Raw genomic sequence first — 20,318 nt, forward strand, 5'->3', positions numbered from 1 at the left:
GTAATTTGACGTATTTTCTGATATATTTGTTGATTAGAACATTCGTAATCTATTGATAATGTTTTCACTGAAAATGTTTCTGTGGAATCTGATGGTAAACACGTTTCGATTTTTCGAAATTGGTTTAGGTATTTATTTGCTTCAGTTTGCGAATCTGAACCGACTGTATGGATATGTGAATTAATTCGATCGGTTTTGTTCCAGATAGATATGGACGAAAATTTTTATTGACTTGTTTCGTCGGGCTGTTGTTGAACGTAAGGTGGTTAACCGAATTTTCATTTTCTACGTTTGTTTCGTTTTATCCGCGCGATATTCCACTTCTGTTATCGTAATAACAGAAATAAAATCACAGAAAATTGGTGCTCAGAACGATGAATCCGTTCGATATTTGTTTTTTTTTTTTTTTAAACAGCATCGGTTTCGTCCATTGAAAAATTTCACAAATTTTAACTTGGAACACGAATGATCACGTTTATTCATATATCAATCTCCATAATTATTATTAAATTAATAAATGCAAAATTGAGAAAGAATAATAATGATCATTGGGATTGGGGTTTTTTTTTTAATTCGAATATAAAAATTATCTTGAAAGAAGAAAATTCAACGATAATAATCCCATCAATGTTTAGCAGCTGTGTCGTAATATTAAGTTTCACGAACAACGATGGATCCGCCAAGAGAATAAAAAGTTTCGTTCATTCTGAGGGAATCGTTTTCCGAACAACCTCAACGAGGGAAGCGTGTTAAACAAGGACATTCTCGGAAACATGAGTCCGCGGATTCACTTAGTTCACGTTGTCGTCGTTGCCGCTAATTAATATTCTTGGAAAGATAATAATAACGCGTACTCGTGTCGAGAATTAAACGAATCTTCTTTGAATTGGAGATGTCATAACTTGCACATTCCTGCGGTAAAGCGCATTGTTGTAGATTCTTTAAAAAGTAATATCCATTTATTATTATTTTAACGCGTAAACGTTGCTCGAAGGAATTACTGTTTCCAGTCTTAACGTTAAATACGTTACAAATACGTTGAAGATGTGACGTTTTCTAAATGCCAGTAGATTTTTAATGCTAGATAAATTTTTCAAATTTCTCGAAACGAGATAAGAAAATAATAATAAAGATCGATCAATTTTTGCCAAAGCAAAATTATGAGAGCTACGAGAGATGAATGATTCTAAACAACAATATCAAGTAAAATAATCATCTCGAATTTATCGTAACTCGTTAATTCGAGCACAAGGAGAGTGAAGCAATTTTTCACGAGGAATCCTCTCTTTATTGCGTCGCGATGCCACCTAATTGTTCCATGGCAACTGGCTGTGTGTTTAGCCACCACGGTGCTGCATTGCGGCGTATTTCGTATTTGTTACAATCAATATTTCGTATTGTAGGCCAGCAACTTGAAAATTCGTTTGTTCACGCTTCGCCAACTCGCGAATGCGAGAGAAACCGATTGGTCCCCGGAGTGCATGATAAAACGCAAAGACCCTCCGCCGATTTAGACTTTTAAATTTCGTTCCCGCACTGATCTGCCTCTTTGTTTTCGATTCTGACCTCTCCCTCCAAATGGAACTACTATTGCGAATTAACGAAACCATCGTGAAGTGTTTTCTTTCCTATTGATATTTGTTGAAGTGCCAAAATACGTTACACGACTTCATGATGGAAAAAGAAACACGACTAGGATAAATAAAGTTAATTTCGTATAGGTTTTAATTTTTCTTCTTTCGTTTTCCTAAATCTTCATATTTTCCCAAATTCCTCGAATCGAACGAAACGGTTAAGCGTCTCTTTACCAATATTAGTAATTATTGAAGTATAATTTTACATAATAACAATTTTCATTTCTCAACTTGCACCCTCAACTTGATAATTCAATATCGGTATTCGTTAAACGCGAGGGGATCATTGAAAACAGATGTATATAAATTACTAGTACATCCAGATGTATCCGAAAGCGAGAGTTGAGCACCTTCGGGGCAAAGCGGAATCATGGAACGCTTGGCCTGGCACTGATGCACTTTCCTCTCTCGAATCTCGCTTTCGGTCCAGACGCCCTTGAGTCTGATTATACACCACACTCCCCTCATCTCCTCGGCCTCCGCCTCCACCACGATTCCCTTCAACACGGCCTTCTCTCCTCGTCACCCTTTTCACGTCAGGTGTCTAGCAGCGCGCGTCTGGCTCAGCAGACGCGTTTGACATTAGGAGACGAGTGCTGAACGTACGATTTATTGCTCTCGCCAAATATTCGCCAAATATTTGTAATTACAAAATTCACTCGCAATCAGCGACGTTGCGGCTCCTCCGTTCGAATCGGTGGTTATTTACATTTATACTTTCCCGTTTTATTTATCTTATCGCGCTACTTTATCATCCTGCAAAAACGTAAAAATTAATATTATTATAATGAGATGATATATTGGGACGCCTACCCTTCGAAAATTTAAATTTAATAATTTTTCTTCCTTTCGTCGATTTTATAAACACGAATTCCCAAACTATTCTCAAAAATTGGCGTCCCAGATCATCCCATCTCCGTTCCCTCCGAGCTCGAAACAAAACTTCACGACTTCGAATCGAATTACCAATTTTATACCTCTAAAATTTCGCGAAAACAGGAGAAGAAGTAATACGCCTCTCTCTGTTGGAATTCATCCGCCGCGCGCAATTTCATCGAAAGTTGAAAAAGCGAGCGGAACGAGGCCGGGGCGCGCGCGTTTTGGAACGAGATCCGGGAAACGAAACCGCGGACTAACGAAAACTCAGGTTTTTGAAAGCCTCGCGCACGGAACGAGGCTTTGGCGCGAGGCGAGGAGAGGCGAGGAGATCGTCTCGAGCCGTTAGCTGCGCGCCCGTATTACCAGACAGACGTTTTACGGCCTGTATTTCACCGACTCGAGTTACGTAAGCCTCGGTACACACCCGTGCACGGGTTTTTCTACCGTTTGGCTCCGATTTGCATGCAGCGTCTCGAAAAACTCGCGCGCGACAGCTACTCTCCTCCTCTACTTAGCGCTTCCGCTTCCGGCCGCGGAGCAGCTCGTTAGATCGAGTCGCGGGGCTTTTGTTGGCACCGTGCTCCTGTCGTATCCTTCGTGTTTTTCCCCCTCCCCTCACTTCTTTTTTTCTTTTTTATTATTTTCATTACGTTAGAAACGAAATCTGTTCCTTCGTGTATACGAAGGAAAGGGGAGGGGGAAGGTTCTGGATGCAAAAGGGAGCGAGAGGAAGGGAGGGAAAAAATAAGAGAGTGGAAGGAGAGAGGGGAAAGGAACTAGCCGGGTCGGCATCTGTTGCCAAAAACCGAAATGAAACGCGCCTGGGGGGAGAGAAGGCTGGTCGACGACTGCCAGAGTCGTCGTCGTCGTCGTCGTCGTCGTTCTCTTCTGGATCTCGTCGATGATTGCGCTGGTGGAAGCTTGTAGTCGAGGGCGGCCCTCGTTTCCTAGCGTGGTTACGAAGACAAAACAAAAATCAGGGCCAAATAAAACCGAGAAGGGAACGCCGTGGCACGCCAGGAGGGTCTCTTTCTCTTTTCTCTGCTTCTCTTGAGCGCGAGAGAATAAGGGAACGCGATTTTTTCTTTGAGTTATTTTTAAACTTATGAGCTTTAAATAGCGTGGCTTTTCCTTTCCTCTAGAAGCAATGCAATAATCGAGATATAAAAGAAAAAAGGAAAGAATTCGAGATGTTTAGTCTAATAATAAAGTGAGCAAGTTTATCGGTCAAGTTATCACAGACAAGTTCGAAAGCGAGCTGGAAATCTTTTTTCTTTGGCGGAAAAGAAGATTGCGGGACGACGTGGTTAATGTCGAGCTCGGTAGAATGATGATCCCGAATGCGTGACAGGACGTGGTTTATGCGGCCCGAGGCGTGGCGTTCTCGTTTGTTTAACATTCTTGGGCAAGTGTTGCTCGTCGAATTCGCCGTGTTGGATTTACGACACGTAGCTTGAGACGGTCAACGTTCGTTTAGAAAGCTCGTCGTCCGTTTAACAGCTCGAGATCCTGAACTACGTACTCCGGTTCTAAGTATATATAATTTCCAAACGACATTCCCTCCACCACCCCATCCTTTCCCCGTTTATCACGTAAATCGGGCAAACAATCGAGTCGAAACGTGGTGGGAATGGCCACCACTTGATGGATCGGATCCCAATTTCATCCCTCTGTTTTTCTTCTTCATCCCGTTTGTAAAATTGGCCATAGCTTATTGCTCGAGCTGGAATATCAAACCAACGGGGTTGGTGGCAAGCTAATTTTCTTCCTCCATCAATCTTGCGTTAAAAGTACCCCTCAATAATCTCATTTAAGATTAAATTTCCCAGAAACAGGAGGAATAACCGTTGTCCTGCCGGTTAATTTGCCGAAACAAGGTCGCGACAAGGTATGTCTCACTGTGCGACCATTCGAATTCTCGACTCTTGTCGCGTGCATCATTCGATATCGCTCACGGCATCGCATCGAATAACTCATTTGCGGCGCAACGAAGGGCGAATAAATTCCATTCCCTCGATCCTCCTCCTCCCCGGCAACACGTCACAACGATCAGGTAGCCTTACTCGCTCCCCGATCCTTATCGCCTATCGGCCACCATCATCATACGTATCACCCATGTTACACCGCATATTCGTCGAGCGTGTCGATTAGTTTTCATCCAACGTTCCTGTTCATTGAACGTGTTCACCTTGGTCGCAATGTCTCTTGCGGCGAGACAAAGAGAGGGAGAGAGAGAGGCCTTCATTATTCGTGGCCTTCTTTCGCGATCCTTGCGGTTAAAGGATCCCACGGCGTAATTAAATCAGTGGCCCATTAGCAAGGCCCATCAGACCCACGTCGTCACGGATTCCGTCTAATTAATGCAAAGCAATGCTAACCGGTACAGATGGAATAGCGGGCAAGTCCTGGCCGGCCAAGGAAACGGTGGGCGAGGGAACGTGTGTTGGAGGATATTATACCACCGGCGGGGTTTGGCGAGGAGGAGAAGATTTGGCGCGGTTTGTTTGCATTCCTTTTCTTGTTCCTCCTCGTCTGTAATTTGAATTTGATAGATTGTAAGTCGTTCTCGAGGATTGCGGAAAGGGAGGTTTTTCTTTTCGTTACTCTTCCGAGATTCAATCGCAATTGTTGCAATTCTGTTGAGGTTGTTCTTCTTGATTGTTAATTTGCAAAAAAGGGGATCGGCAATTTTGTTCGTTACATAAAAATAAATTACGAATTAACAATATTCGTATAGGTATATTTAATCGTATAATTATAATTTATTACGTAAATTTTTCTCGAACTTAAAATGCGAAAAAAAAATATATATATATATATATATAATTTTAATAAAATAAATGCTCTTCTGAAAGTATGGACGAAACGTGTTCAGAGAGTAAAATTCACTTAGCGATATTGAAATTGGAGACTCGAAAGATTATACCTTCGCTTCTTGGATTGATACTTGGATCAACATCACGCGTTTCTTATTTATAACTCGAACAACTCTCGCAACTCTTCCTCTGAATATTCTTAATGTACAATATAAAAAAAAAGAGAGAGAGAGAGAACTTTAAAATATCGATAACCTAGATTCACAATTTCTCCTAAAAAGAAATTTTATTATACAGCTGGCCAATTCACACTCGTGCGTGTCTCGAAACTCGAAATACCACATTGTTCTCGCCCTAATTCGAATAATGGTACGAGCGTCCTCCTGCAGAGCTTAACCTTTTCGAAGCGTGGTCTATTGATATAGCCGGGCCGATAAAGGGCCAGTGATCTAGCGGGACGTCTAAACGGGGGATGAAGAGGGAAGATTCGACTGTCACGTAATCGCGAGGGTTGCCTTGGACGTTTGTTTGTCCTGCAAGAGTGGCGCATTGTTACAGAGACGCTCGATGGACACGCGAGCTTCTACTTAATGGGCTTTCTGTGTTTGACGCACAGGCCACGATCTTTGTCTTTTCTCCCCGTTTCCGCCCCTCCTCGATTGTCGCGCGTCTACTGAATTAAACGCTGGCCATACGTACCCTCGTTGCTGATCGTCCCCCTTCCTTGGCCAACGAGGGAATTTATCAATGCCCGAGAGAGCAATAATCCCCTTCGTTAGCGGGGGAAATTAGAAATTTAGAACGTGCTTTCGATCCGTTTCAATTTTGTGGGAATTTAATAAGAGTGTGGAGAATCGTGCGACTTCTCGTTTAAACGTAACGAACGAGAAAATGAAATAACAACGAACGATGATCACGGAAGAGGAAGCTGTTTTAATTTTGTTTCTTTTTCCAGACGAATCAAAATGCATGATTTTTTCAAAAAATTATTATCAAACGTTCTAATTATTTAGATCCATAATTAATGCGTAATCGTTACGATTACGATCTTGCTCCCTCTTTCTCGAACCCTCTCTCCCGAAACGCGAAAAATAAGAGGGCGGGTCGTTAACGCGCAGTGCAAACACGAAATCGCGGGTGTCGCGAGCGAACCTAATGCAGTTTAAGCGGTCCAGGGTGCATAAAGCGAATTCATAAAGCGATACGAGCCCCGCAATAATCGGGATCCCAGCCTCGGACGAGTGGAGCGCCGCGAACGTTGGATGGGTTTGCGGTAGTGGTGGGTGACGCTGGAAAGGGAGAGAGTGGGTGAGAGAAATGGAAGGAAAGAGGGAAAAGAGAGGGCAGGGAGAAAGAGAGGAAAATCTGGGAGCTTCGTTGGCATCCGGTCTACTCGGCACGGCAGACTCATTAAGGGGTTATTTCAAAGTTTAACTGAATCGAGTCGAGAGGGAGAGATGATAAAAACTCAGACCATCCCTTCCACCCTCCACCCTTCGCCGCCTATAACTCCCATCTCCTCCTTCTCTCCATTCGCGTCCATCTCTGTCCCTTTCCAACTGTCTCCGCTCGTCCCACGCCGTCCTCCTCGCCACGGATAGACTTCTTTGCCACCCCCTTTCGACCGACACTCTCTCCCTGTACCGTCGGCAATATTAATTAACGTCATCCTGCAGCCGCAGTCTAGATATTTGCAGTTTGTTAGCTGAAAAGTCGCTAAGTCGCGACGCCGTTTCTCCTTCTGTATATTCTCCTATCTCTCTCCCCCCTTTATTTCTTTTCCGCATCTTCCCCTCGCTCTCTTCTTATTTTCATTCTCGTTTCGTTTCGCCACGAGCGATTGCAGTTCCCGTTTAATTTTGAAAACGTGCGTCTTTTAGATTCCTTCTTTTTTTCTTCTTTTTTGAAATTCTCGAAAAAGGTGAAAAGGGGAAGCGCGTTATTGCGTTGTTTTCCGTGTTAATTTTTATAATCTGGTTAATCGTGCGAGGAACGAAAGTGTATCTGTAAGAAGGTACGTGTCTGATGGAGGACAATAAAAGTTCGACGAGGAGGAATGCAATATTTAACACGAACATCGTCGTCTGCTCTTCGTATTCGATTACAAAGTGATCAATCCAAAGGTTAATGACTCCAGAACGAAGAGCTTCTCGCTCTGTACGGCTTCTCGCAATTTCACCTCGCTTAAAATCCTACAATGCACTATAAATATATGCGTAAGATGCACGCTTGTTCGACGATGATTCGAATCTCTCTCCATTTTCTTCATTTCGAAATTGGATCGTTGATCGTCGGATAAAAGACCAACTGTAAATGGTATTAATAATTAATTTACTTTATTTGCCCGTTCGAAATAGTCCGTACTCGATTTACACGTTTGCAAATTTCAATTTGCAAACGGAACGGGTCATAAATTTCGTATATTTCCCAAACACACGTGATGCACACCATTCGAATCGATCCGTTCCATAGATTATTCTATATACCTTTAAATTTTCCACGAATTCGCGAATCACCCACGATATCTAACAATTCAAGCAAATCGAATCCCGATAAATCGAATAAACTCCTCCTCGAGTCGACGCTATCGATCGTTCGAGGAACGCTTAATAAGATCCCATTTCGTCGACGGATATCATCATCCCGGGCACACGCTCGCGAGAAGAGGGAGCTCGGCCTGTTATCCGGTGGCGTGTAAACAAATTGGCAGTAATGACGTTGCAATTTGTCAGAAGACACGTGGAACGATCCTTTGCCTGTGTGTGACGCGCGCCAGGGATGAGATCGGTGTCCGATCTGCGGCCACTTCACAGGTACACACACGCATACGCACACCTGGCTGATTTGCATACGTACGCAGGTGTTCCATGCGGGGCAGGAGACCGGAGATGAGATTGCGTCATTTCACGGAGGTGGTGGAACTGCCTCGAGGAACGATCCGTTCCCAACGATTCAGAGATGTTCCTTTCGATGTTTTTGCACGCGAAAGGGGTTAAGGGTGGCGGTGGAGATGAGGGATGCGAGGCGTCGTTGCGATTTCGCGATGGCAGATTTATACAGGGTGATGCTCTCTCACGGGTGGAGGCAATGTGTCGGGCGGATGTATACGTGATGTGGCGACGCGAGAGATAGATGTGGGAACGGCTGGAAAAAGAAAAAAGGAAATAAAAATAGGTGATCGATAGATAGATACTTTTGATATCGATACGCGCGTGAGGAAATAAATAAGGAAAAATATATATATATATATATATATATTATAGTATTTTAAATAAATTTCGAATTAGATTAAGGGTAGTAACTTGTAGGATTGGAAAGTTTGAGAGAATTATCTCGGTGCAAATTTCTTCAATGATGATCGAGAATGATTCTTCTCTGCTATCGATGTGAAAATTTATATAGCACGTTTCTCATTGGTAACGAGATTATAGATTCCTTTTATGATTTTATGAGAAAGATTTTCAAAATCACACATGCTCGAATGCCCCTCATGCTTATTCTCATGAATAATGGAGCTTAAATGAAGATTTATTTTTTAACATCATAACACTTTGAATATTTCAAGTAAAATATTTTATATATATTTCTTTTTTTACGCGCATTCCGCAGATTTTTGTATATATTTAATTTTTGCATAAACGAATATTCGCAATCCGTTTAAATCCGTTGGTAAGGGAAAAGTTTTTTTCCTTAATTTCCTCTCGAGTAAACTCGGATTATGCAAACTATTTTTCACACGTGGCGTCAATCGTACGAGGCTTCGAGCCATACGATAATATTGCGATCATAATCCGTGAGTGAGGCCGTTTGCAAACCGGTTAAGAAAAGAGCCTGCTGCGAGCATCGACACAAGAGACCCTTTACGCGTTACGCGAGTAATGGCGTCTGATTTACGTGCACAAGGGGCGCGAGTTTATTGAATGCTCATGTGTTTTGACGTTAACGAGCGTAATGTCCCGTTAAGAGTCCCCGATGGGCCACCGTGCTCGTGCCGCCGCTATAAAAAATCGAAAGTTCTCATTTTCCACGGCTACTTTAGATTCCTAGATTCGAGACACGATCTTGATACGCAAAAAAAAAAAAAGAAATCGTTGATACAAAGGGATACGAGCTCGTTAAAGCGAATTCTTTCCCCCCGTAATTGATTATTATTGAATTCCAACTGGGATCGGATTTGAATAAGCGAAATATTTATATTATTTGCAATTTCTTTTTTTCTTACCTCTTATAACGAAACATAAATCGTTGTAAATATTCAACGTTGGCACATTTTTAGTTCATCTGGTGCAACATTTTGGAAATGTAATAGACGCCTGTATGTAAATTCCTGAGTAAACGGAAGAGTAGACCCTCCCCTAACGATAAACAATTTCTCAAACGTGGTTGCACGAGCGAAACCATTAAGAGAGTGAATTCCATTTGAGGGAACAAACCGCTCGAAATGCGAAGTCGGAATGGTTAATCTTACTAGTCGCCCCTACTCGTTCTTAACGAGACTTTTACGGCGGAATATGCAACTGCGCCCGGTCAAAAGTCATTTCAACTTTCGCTACTGTTTGCATTCCCCAAGAGGAACATTCGCTGTTTAACTTATTCCCTTATTCCTTTTCATTCTATCCAATCGAACTCGAGAAACAAATGTGATCGAAACAAATGGAAACACATATCTTAGAAACGAATAATAATTCGTTCGATGATGACGCGTATGCTCGTTTTGTGATATTTGAAATTTAATTTATATTTGTAATAACGAAATTCTGAAAGAGTATCAAGGATATTATTGCATCGAGAATTCCATAACAATTTTCATTCCTAATGGAATTGAGCGTATACGAAAAAATGATTTCCTCAATCCTTACGTCTGAATAAAAAGATTTTCAAGTGCATATTACGTGAATATTCGATGCTATTATAAAAATTTAATACAAAACTTCATTCGTTTATTCTTTATTCGATGTTTCAACGATTCACACACAAGTAAATATATGTGTGTACTTTCGAATTCTATCAAAACGCAAGTTGCTCACAAATACACGTTCAATTACACGAATATTCATTCTCTCGTTTATTATTCTATTTAAAGCACGAACGAACGAGTTAACTGACAAGTTGCTATCGTTTCTGTTTCAGGTAAGAAATCATCCAAGACAAACGAGCGAAGAAGAAACGCAAAAAACTCGATAATACAGTGTCTCGAGTAGAGGATATATGCGTTTGACCTCGCAGTTTCGCACCTGATCAATGATCAACGAGTCGTTTATCACATCGCGACTCTTTTCATGACTCCCGTGTTACGAAAGGTAGGAAAGAAACAAGCCTCGAAGATCGAGGTCGTCCAAGGAAATTATATTATTTTATGACGCTTGATTATGCTGGCGATAAGTCTTGACAAAAGTCACGTTTTCAATGAAACAGAAATGGTTCTTTGCATTCCTCGGAAGTGAGAAAATCGGTTATTATTACGTTTTTGTCTTATAATCGACGTATAGGAGAGATTATGTAAGAGATGATGTTAAGACAAGCTCGATTAATCTAGGTTATTTTCTTGGTTCAATTGTAGTAATAGCTTGGAAATATGATTCATTGGTTCATTGTTGAGATATACAAGTCGGTACTGATTTCTAATTTATATTCGACTCGTAATAATGGATCTTTCGTAAGATTTTATTGGTTCGTTGCGTGATATCGCGACGCATCGACGATATTCTTATTATATCGGTTAATAAATTTCCATTGCGGAAATTTTATTATTACTCGTCTCTTCCTCCTCGTTACGTGTTTAATTTATTTTTATTATCCTGAAGAATTGTTTCATTCCATTATTAGACGGCCGCTCTTCGGTAAACTGGGTGAAAACGTTACAATAATAAATAATATCCTTCTTGAAATTCAAGAAATTATCCAAAATTTTATATACCGTTTCTAAACGAATTCAAATTCAAGTTTTTCCTTTCAAAGTTTCTTCTTACATTTATCTCTTCGGAATAAACGGAAATAATTCCATCGTGCAATCTTACACTCGATCCAACAATCCATTGTTCACGAAACTATTATCCAAGAATAAATAAATAAATCTAAATAAAATAAGAGAAAAATATATTCCATAAAACTGCACAATTTCGAACAAATTCTTCGTTCGAAAATCTTTCCTCGACAACAACAATCAATCCACGCGCGATGGGGAAAAAATGGACTAATCGAATCGGCGCGCTCGCTATTTCGCTACTCTTTCGTTGGGTTCGCCACGTGATTCAAACGGATCAAAGCGTGTCCAGCGTATGAGCATCCCGTCGGATTGACAACGGTCCGCTTTGACATCAGAGCAGAAGCAGTAACAGTGGTCAGAGTGGAAGGTTTGCGGCGCGGTTTCAGGAGGGGAGGGAAGGATGCGACCGGTCGCTTTAATTACACGGAGCCATTGTTGCGGCCGGTTGTTTATAATTAATCGTTCGAAAGCCAGTCTCTGTCGACGACAGATATGACGGCCAATAAAGTATCGTCGTCGGGACGGCGCAACGACGCGACGTGGAATTTCGTTATCGTGGAATTTCCTGACCGTTCGAATCAAAACGCTTGATCATCTTGATCACAATGTACGAATACCCGAGGTGTCGATCCACCATGTTGTCGAATATTGTGGGATCTATCATGGGGACGCGGAAAGAAGAAGGAAGGAATTGATTTTTAGTTAGATTATCGGATGTATTTGATGATATGATTTTCGATATGGATTCGAATGTGAGATTATTTCATTTTAATTGTTTCATTTAGCGTATAAAAAATGTTTGATAGTTTATTATTAAGAATAAGAGTTTACTTTAAAATATAGATATATTAAAAGGGATATATAAGTTTCATTGAAGAATGTCAATGGAATCTAATATCGATTATGCATCTGAATTAAGAAACGCGATTTAAGATATTCAAGTAGCATAGATCATCGTTGAAGAAGTGCTACTCAAAAGTTGGCTAAATTCAAATGAACCGTGCTTAATTTCGGTGACGTTTTCAGTTAAATGGCACACTTTATAAGCATGAGATGTGATGCTTATAATCGAAAAATGAAAATGAAATTTTTATCATATGTTCAATTACTAGAATTATTTGAATATATTTGAATATATTCTTGGACAATTTGCGACAATTCCAAGAATTCTTCCTTCCTATTCTTTCATAGAACGCAATTTAAAAAAAAATGTTATTCTCACGTTTCTCCAGATAATTAAAAGAACGGCCAAAAATAGATATGATATTTCTCTGTTCCATTCGGCCAAGAAATTCTTCTCTCCTATCCTTTCATAGGACACAATTCTGAAAAAGTAAAATTATCCTCACGTTCCTCTGGATAATTAAAAGAACATCCAAAAATAGACACGATACCCTTCGATACGAGAAATTCTATTCGAGAAAAACTTCCATCCCCTTGGTGTTTCCAATCCTCTTGACAAGCAACTTCTTGATGATGCCGGTGAAATAATAATACGGATATTCAACCGAGTTTTTCGTTTGGAAGCCGTTCGATGAAGTGATTAGGTAAGTTCCGTCGAAACCGCGAGGAAGAAAAAGGTGGCGAACGAGTGGCAGAGGACGGTGAATGGGGTTAGAGGGCGGGGCCGAGGTAAGGGGTGAAGAAAATGAAATGGCGGTTAGCCAACGGTTATTGCAAGTCACTTCGGTGCCATAGAATGGAGTTATCTCCGTGGACGTGGGAAGCAGCGTCTCGGCTGCTTCGGTATTCACACACGGGAACAGTTTCACGGTTTCACGGCGAGACAATACGCGACGCACAACGGCCTATGGCCACGCGTGATGCGCTTAATTGCTCGTAAAATTGAGCGATTTATGAAGTCTCACCGCGTGTTAAGTCTCATCCTTTGGGAACTCGAACTCGTAGGAAGATTGCGTCACTTTATGTGATTCCGTGAGAATGTTTCGTCGAGACTTGTCTGTAAGTGAGATCAATCGTTCGATTTGAAATGAGCGGGAACGTGACGAATGTTGGACTGTTTTCTTTTTCAGAGAACGCTATAAATTAATCATAGATCTTTGCGAATAGATTTTTCTTCAAATTCTTTTGAAGAAAATTTAATTTGAAATCGCGTTTTTCATGAGTAAAATAAATCCCAAATTCTTATAAATTATTGAAATAAATTTTATTAGCTTAACCATATAAAATAGATAAACAAGCGTCTACCATGTGGGAACGAAACCATTTGAATTCTTTCCTCGTTTCATCTATTTCATTTCAACATCTCATTATTCCTATCAAAAAAAAGAAAAACGAGATATTCTCGATTCAGGAAAAAAAAAAAAAATTGCACAGAAGTGAGAAAAGCGCGCGTACGTTTTTCCTCTGCCCCCTTACTTACATTTTTCTTCCACTTACGATTTCTTCCACTTTCCTGCAAATTGGCGCGTCACTCGCGTGCAGCGGCTGGAAAGAGGCGAGGCGCACGATAGCATACGTTATTGCACAGTAACCTTGTGACGAAGGTTGCGCAACCAGCGGAGAATCGCACACGTGGTGGCGGAATGGTGACGCAGCTGGCCACACGTAAACGCAATGTAATGCACGCATACACTGGTACACAGAGACGAGCCGTAACTAGGCACGCTCGGCCCTGCCAATTGACTCAAATGCACATTTACCCTACATCCTCGACAATTACATAATGGGGCTACGCGCTCAACGCTGGATCCCCGGGCTGACTTTTCGCCATTTTCCACGTGTAACGATACTGCGACTATTCTCGCGTCGCATCCTTCGTCGATCGATTTAACGGGTCAAACGGCATCGATTGGCCGGAATGGAATAAGGGCAGGATGAATCTTTGATGGATCTTGTTTCGATCGATCCGATGGGAGCGAGGATATATTACGGTTACGCTTGTTGCTGTTGTTGAAGAACGGTGGAGGGGGAGGATTAATCGTCATCGCCGGATGTTGCATCGTTAGAGAGAGAGAATTGAGAGGAATAATTTGGAAAATCAATTGGATAAGTTGGTGTTTGGGTAGAAAATTTGTTCTTTTGTATTTATTACTCGAATGAAGCACCTCCTTAAGCGCAAGCAAGGCAATAATTTTTATTAGGTTCGTTCGTAATGGGATTAAACGGGGACGTCGGATTATTAAAGACGCGAGCGCAATAATTTAAACGATTATTAACGAACAGATTATTATTATTTCGGATTAAACGGTTGCGCAGAATTTGAGGTGATATCAAGGTTTCGAGGTGATTTACTGTCATGCCGGTAACTTGATCGGTAAACCATGATTAAATTCAATGTCGAAACCTGTGTTAAATTCTGTCAGGTAAATACGTTCTCAAACAGCTTGTTGTATAGGATAGCCAAACGTGGATGTCGCATCGTTCCTGATGAAACTTCCACCGCGCGAAACTTTTGATGACAACACAATCTGCGTGTTACCTGCACTTCCGCCAAATGCATTGTGAGGTAATGCTCATGATTGTTACATCCGAGCGTTGCTAAATAATTCAGCAACTCCGTGTCACGATTTATATCATGCCAATTGAAACGAGAATGAGACGTCTAAAATATTTATGCTCCCATTGTTCGCGTAACGACAGTTTAGAATTAGTAGTAGAACGATGAATTCTGACAATTGCAAATTGCGATTGGAACGAAACCAGATGTCGATATTTCTTGTTGCGAATGTATCCAATGCTCTCTATCATTTCGTTATCATTTCGAAATCTTTTATTAATTACTTGGCTTGTGGCTCGTTAAAAATCTTGTGATTACGAATTCAATTTTCGAAACTTGGAAATTTTTCATTGCTCAATTTCTCATTTTATATCATTTTTATGATAAATACGTATCGAATACCGGTGATCCAGTAAGCTTGGAAAATAACAAATTTTTAATCTTATCTTAGATAAAGAGTATTCAGAGACGGATATTTAAATATTGATATAAGAATCAGTGCAACTTCCAATATCAAATATCTTTTCTAAGTAAATTCTACGCTTGAAATAAAAATAAAACGCGTCTCTAATAATAATATAAACGATAATATAATATATTCGAACCGCAAATACTCGGGTTACAAAATTAAAATGAAGGCAGGAAAAATTAACTATACAACTTCTCGCATCTGGTGAAAATGTTTCACGCTCGAATTCCTGGCAAATTTTACGAGCGTATAATCGAGACAATAAATGTCAATGCTGACGCCTTTATACCGACATTTTGTCCTTTCGTTTACCAAACTCGAAATGGTAATTGCATTTTCAAAATCCAAGAGGAAGGAACGGTCCAAGAGGAAGACGTTATCTTCTCTTATTTATCGCCATGCATCTCTTCATTAAATGAGCATAATCAGAGCACGTAATCACTGTATTGTTTCCACGTTCCTTTATTAGTTACTTATTAGCCTATATTTCTTAATTCCGTTTGGGTAGCGTTAAATGGGGCGACATCCCGTGTGTGCAAGTGCAAGCTGTTCGAGAGAGAGAGCTGTGGTCGGCCTCGATCGTTACGCGTTTCCAGGAAAGTCTCCCGGAGGGAAATTAAACTTGATTGTCACGTTTTTCCGATGCCAGTTAATAATCTAGCCTCGTGGAAATGCAATCGACCGTTTCCAGAGCAAAACGTGGTTACCGGGGAGAGGTGTTATCATTTTGACTGATCACGAATTGTATCGATTTATCATTCTGACTCGATTCGATCCCCTTCTTTTTTTATTTTGTAATATTTTTCTTTTTTTCCCGTTCTTTTCCTTTTTTCAAATTTTGTTTTTACTTACCGCGTAATTTATCTTTTTTTATCTCCTTTTTCTATCTTTATTTTATTTGCAGATTTTCTTTCACTGTGAATTATAATATGCCTCTTTCTCTCTATTAATTTTCCTTAGTCTATTATTGTTTCAAGTAGTCGTATCAATTTATCATTTTAACTCGATGATTCTATTTTTCGATATTTCTCCTTTTAAATTTCTTTTACTTGCATTTTATTTTTTATTCTTTTTCTTTTTTTTTTTTTTGGATTAAAAACGAACGTTTAAATCCAGGTTGGCGGTTCAGTAATTCAGACATGAGCAAGCTGGAAAACGACTTCCGTATTCTTCTATCCATTATACCCTCTCCATTTCTATGGTAATTAGCCATTTTCGTCTACCTAGGTCGAATGTATTACCAGTGAAAATAACGCTCGCGTGATTGCTCGTTTTATCTACCAATTCCATTGCCTTTTTTTCTTTCGACGAGTAATTTTTCCTCCTTTTTTATTTTTCGACACTTTGGACAACTTATTGTTCGTTCATTCCCATAGATTTACGTATTTACTTAGAGATTAAAATAATTTTTTTCAGAAACGATATTAGAATTTGTATATATCATACGATAATCTTTTTAATAATCATTTCAACAGCAATCCGATACTGTATCGTTTATATGATACATTGCAAGATTGGATCCATTTGAATTTAATCATCAATCAAAAATATTCGAACAGTAATTTCAAATTAGAAACGTAAATTATTCAATTTTCTTTCAGAAATAGAAAACTGAATTATTTCTTTGAATTAAAAAAATTATTAATAATAAGGATAAAGGATTAAAATTTTTAGTAGATATTCCGCACTGTAGAATCGCCGTCCTATATCTCAAATATCAAGCCCAATATTTATATCTCTTACTTATTATCCGAGTAACATCCGATTAATCGATAAATATCGCAGTGCCACATTTCATAGTTAACGACACTCGTGACCCATCGTTTCTTGAACAACGGCGAACAGACACGTCACGATTATAGTAACACTTGTACGCTCGTGCATGTGCCCATATTACACACGCATATGTATCCACACATATGTCTCCAGAGCGAGCGTATTCCTAGTTGTTTGTCCGATCCCCTCCCCCGCTAATAGGGGGGTATATCGCGCAGAGTTGAATTTCCATGTTCCCTTTAAAAGGTCAGTCGCGTAACATTCCGATTGCAAGCTGTAAAGTTGCACCGACCGGTGTCCCATAACTGTTCTCGCTCGTTAACCGGCGCACTCTGTTTTGCTCTTTAAACGATTGTCACGACGGCGTATTGAAAAATAGCCGTATTTGCCGATAGTTTTTTTTTTTTTTACAATTCCGTCGATACGCTCCCATTCGACGTCCGGTATGACATTTTTCTTTTTTTACTCTCCTCCCCTCGCTTCTCCCGAGCGGAGTATCGAGCGTGTAATTATTTTAAAACACGACCGTTCTTTCCCTCTCGTCCAATTTTTGTTCTAAATTCTAAATTCTTAGTCTTATCTGTTCTTTCGTAGAGATTTAGAAGATCCGAGGGAAACTCTGAAGTAGATTTTAATCGCGCTTGGACTAATTGAACGTATTCGATCGAAATCCTTTTATTAAAAGTACATCATTTCTGGATAAATTTCTTAAAAAGTTCCCTCCTATCTTCTATCTTTCCTACACGCAAAGAAATTATATAATTTATCGTATAATTATTCCGATTATTCTAATAACCCGTGGTTCAATCACAAAATCCCCATAAAAAGGATAATCAACCACTTAAACTTTATCGGTGGATTAATCCACCGACTCTCCAACTTTTCTGAACCTAATTATACTAATCAACTTACATGATTCTGTCGATGAGTCGCCGCCACGCGACACGGGAAAAAGTATCGATGGAGGATGCGAACAGGTTGGAAGTTGACTGGAAACTAGAATGGCGACGAGTGACGAAAGTGATTATCGCGTTGGTATATCGGTTTTTCTTGGAATCTTCGTACAAAAGGACGGAGCCTGTGTATAAAAGTTGTTGACATGTTCGTAGTACAACTGCGGCCGGCCGATTCTAGAGATCAAAACAAATACGAAAGTTCGTAGAACGTAGATAGAAAAACTATTTACGTTTTAGATTTATTTATCAAGTAAGCTCGTAGACTGTGGATATTTGTGTAGCTAAAGCGTGTTTGAACAATGTACATCAAATACATTATATTACGTACGTTAAATTATTTCTCTTCGATTTTACTGAAAATTTCATGTTCCTCGTCAGAACTCAGAAAAGTCATCAGGATAAAGAAAATTATAATTGGAAGCTCTAACATTCGAAAAATTTTTTAATACGATATATCCACATGATTTGCGTAAAACGTGAAAATATTTATATTTGAAAAATACTGCGCACTAACTATCACGTTTCATTTCGAACTCTATTAGAACTCTATTCGAATGCTGTCGAAAATAATCCACAGAGAATTAACGCAGAAAATATTGACACTCCGTACAACACTCTCCTTCCTTATCCTATCCTGCCCTCTGCGTTCTCCTTCTATCGCACTATTCCGTTACCATCTTTAGCTCGCGGCTGGTAATTACCAGCGCTAACTGCAGGTACTGTTTCTCGACTCGCACGGCTCTCCCTTTGTCTCGTGAATCTGGTTCCGCTTGTACGGTCGAACGATACACAACCAGATCTAATACACGAGAGAGAGAGAGAGACGTGGCCAATAGCGTCGTGTTCCTTCCTGCGCCACTGGGTTTCTCTTGCCCTCCTCCTTCCCCATCGCAACAACACGCTCTCTCACCCCCTTTTCGCCTCTTGTGCGCGCGTTGGTCGTCTCGTGGGCCGGCCGTGTCTACGTATATACGATAGGTACGTGTTTAGTAGAACGAACGTGATTCCGTGTGCACGTGTACGTTGCATTCACCGCAAGAGTTACGACGTGCTCCCCGCAACAGGTTCGTCGCGGTTTCCCCCTTGGCTACCGCGCCAACGGCTGAAGAACAGGAAGAGGGCGGGTGGAGGAACCAGAGAGTGACGGAAGAGGAACCGGGGATATGATAAAGAGGGGGAAGGTGGACGTCGGTATGGTCTGGCTCACCATTGTAACCGTTTTGTTCGAATTTGTTCATCTCTTGTTGAGCGGATCTTTTAAATTTAAATAAATAAATTTTTCGTTCTATGATTATATATATATAGAACACTTGTTAAAAAAAAACTTTTATCAATCGAATAGGAAGGGGGTGAAGATTGACGAGGTTAATTCGCGTTTTTCATTCCATTCCAAGCTATATTGGTAATGGAACGGTTTTATCCGGTCGCATGATCGTTCATAAAAGATTTCGTCGCGCCGCCACGATCAAAATAACGGGGAGCACAATTTCATCAAAATATTTGTTGTTTGTACGAGTTTCCTAGTTGCTTTGCGAACGGTTGGTAACAAAACATCGGAGGCTCGCCGGCTGAAAAACACACTGCTCGCCAACCCTTTCGTTCCGTATGATGAAAACTTACGATACATGCATATTGCATACGCGCGTACGCATACACGCACGCGCGATATGAATACCGGTGTGCATAGCCGTGAAAACGTACCCTACGTTTCCATTTACAGGGACCTAGACGGACGGGCAAATTGCAAAATTGCCGGCCAGATAGAGGCGAAAATTCGTTCGGATGCTATAACGGGCGAATAATCAAACTTTTCGAGTATTCTCAAAAACTGCTGGCTGCCGATCGATGTAAATTAGTTAATCGAAACTGTGCACGCGCTCAAATTTCGTTATTTAACCAACGATCACCATCCCACGTTCACCGCCATTACGGGTTGGTGGCCGTCCCGTATCGGGACAACACCACTTTTCATCTCTCCTTTCCATCCAATTGATTTTTTTTGACTCATTAACTTTTTTTCTTTTACACAAATTACGAATTTTCTTACTTAACGTCTCAACGTAATGTAATTCGTCCAACCTACAATTACATTTCGCAAGCAAATTTGTAACGAATTGTTAATTTTCATCAACACGTTATATTTATTCGATCGTTTCGTGTAATGATAATAATAATAATATTATTATTATTATTACTAAATCGTTAAGGGGAAACATAAATAAAGCAATTTATTGTTTTGTCGGGATAAAACACACGTTGGGATAGCAAATATATTGATCAAGTTATATACCGAAGCATATACAAATTCGAAACACGAACGAACGAAATTTCTGTAATACAAA

At 40.3% G+C, this 20,318-nt stretch overlaps 1 protein-coding gene and 1 long non-coding RNA gene across 14 annotated transcripts in view; one reads left to right on the forward strand and one right to left on the reverse strand.

Moving 5' to 3' along the window:
• The window catches only part of LOC107996734 (RNA-binding protein Musashi homolog Rbp6), a 744,804-nt gene that overhangs the window by 125,171 nt on the left and 599,315 nt on the right, over positions 1–20,318 (forward strand). The window contains exon 1 of one of the 13 annotated variants that reach the window (XM_062070941.1): positions 10,460–10,629. The exons of the other annotated variants lie outside the window; for them this stretch is intronic. The gene's annotated coding sequence lies outside the window, so the exon portion shown is untranslated. Of the gene's footprint in view, positions 1–10,459; positions 10,630–20,318 lie in introns of those variants that run through there. 13 annotated transcript variants of the gene reach the window in all.
• On the reverse strand, positions 1,175–18,515 carry LOC133665656 (uncharacterized). The gene is made up of 3 exons (XR_009828792.1): positions 18,305–18,515; positions 17,933–18,150; positions 1,175–2,390 (listed from the first exon to the last, which is right to left on the reverse strand). It is a non-coding gene; the product is annotated as an uncharacterized LOC133665656 (long non-coding RNA).

Source organism: Apis cerana, linkage group LG2 (assembly GCF_029169275.1).
Source record: "Apis cerana isolate GH-2021 linkage group LG2, AcerK_1.0, whole genome shotgun sequence".
Taxonomy (NCBI): domain Eukaryota; kingdom Metazoa; phylum Arthropoda; class Insecta; order Hymenoptera; family Apidae; genus Apis; species Apis cerana.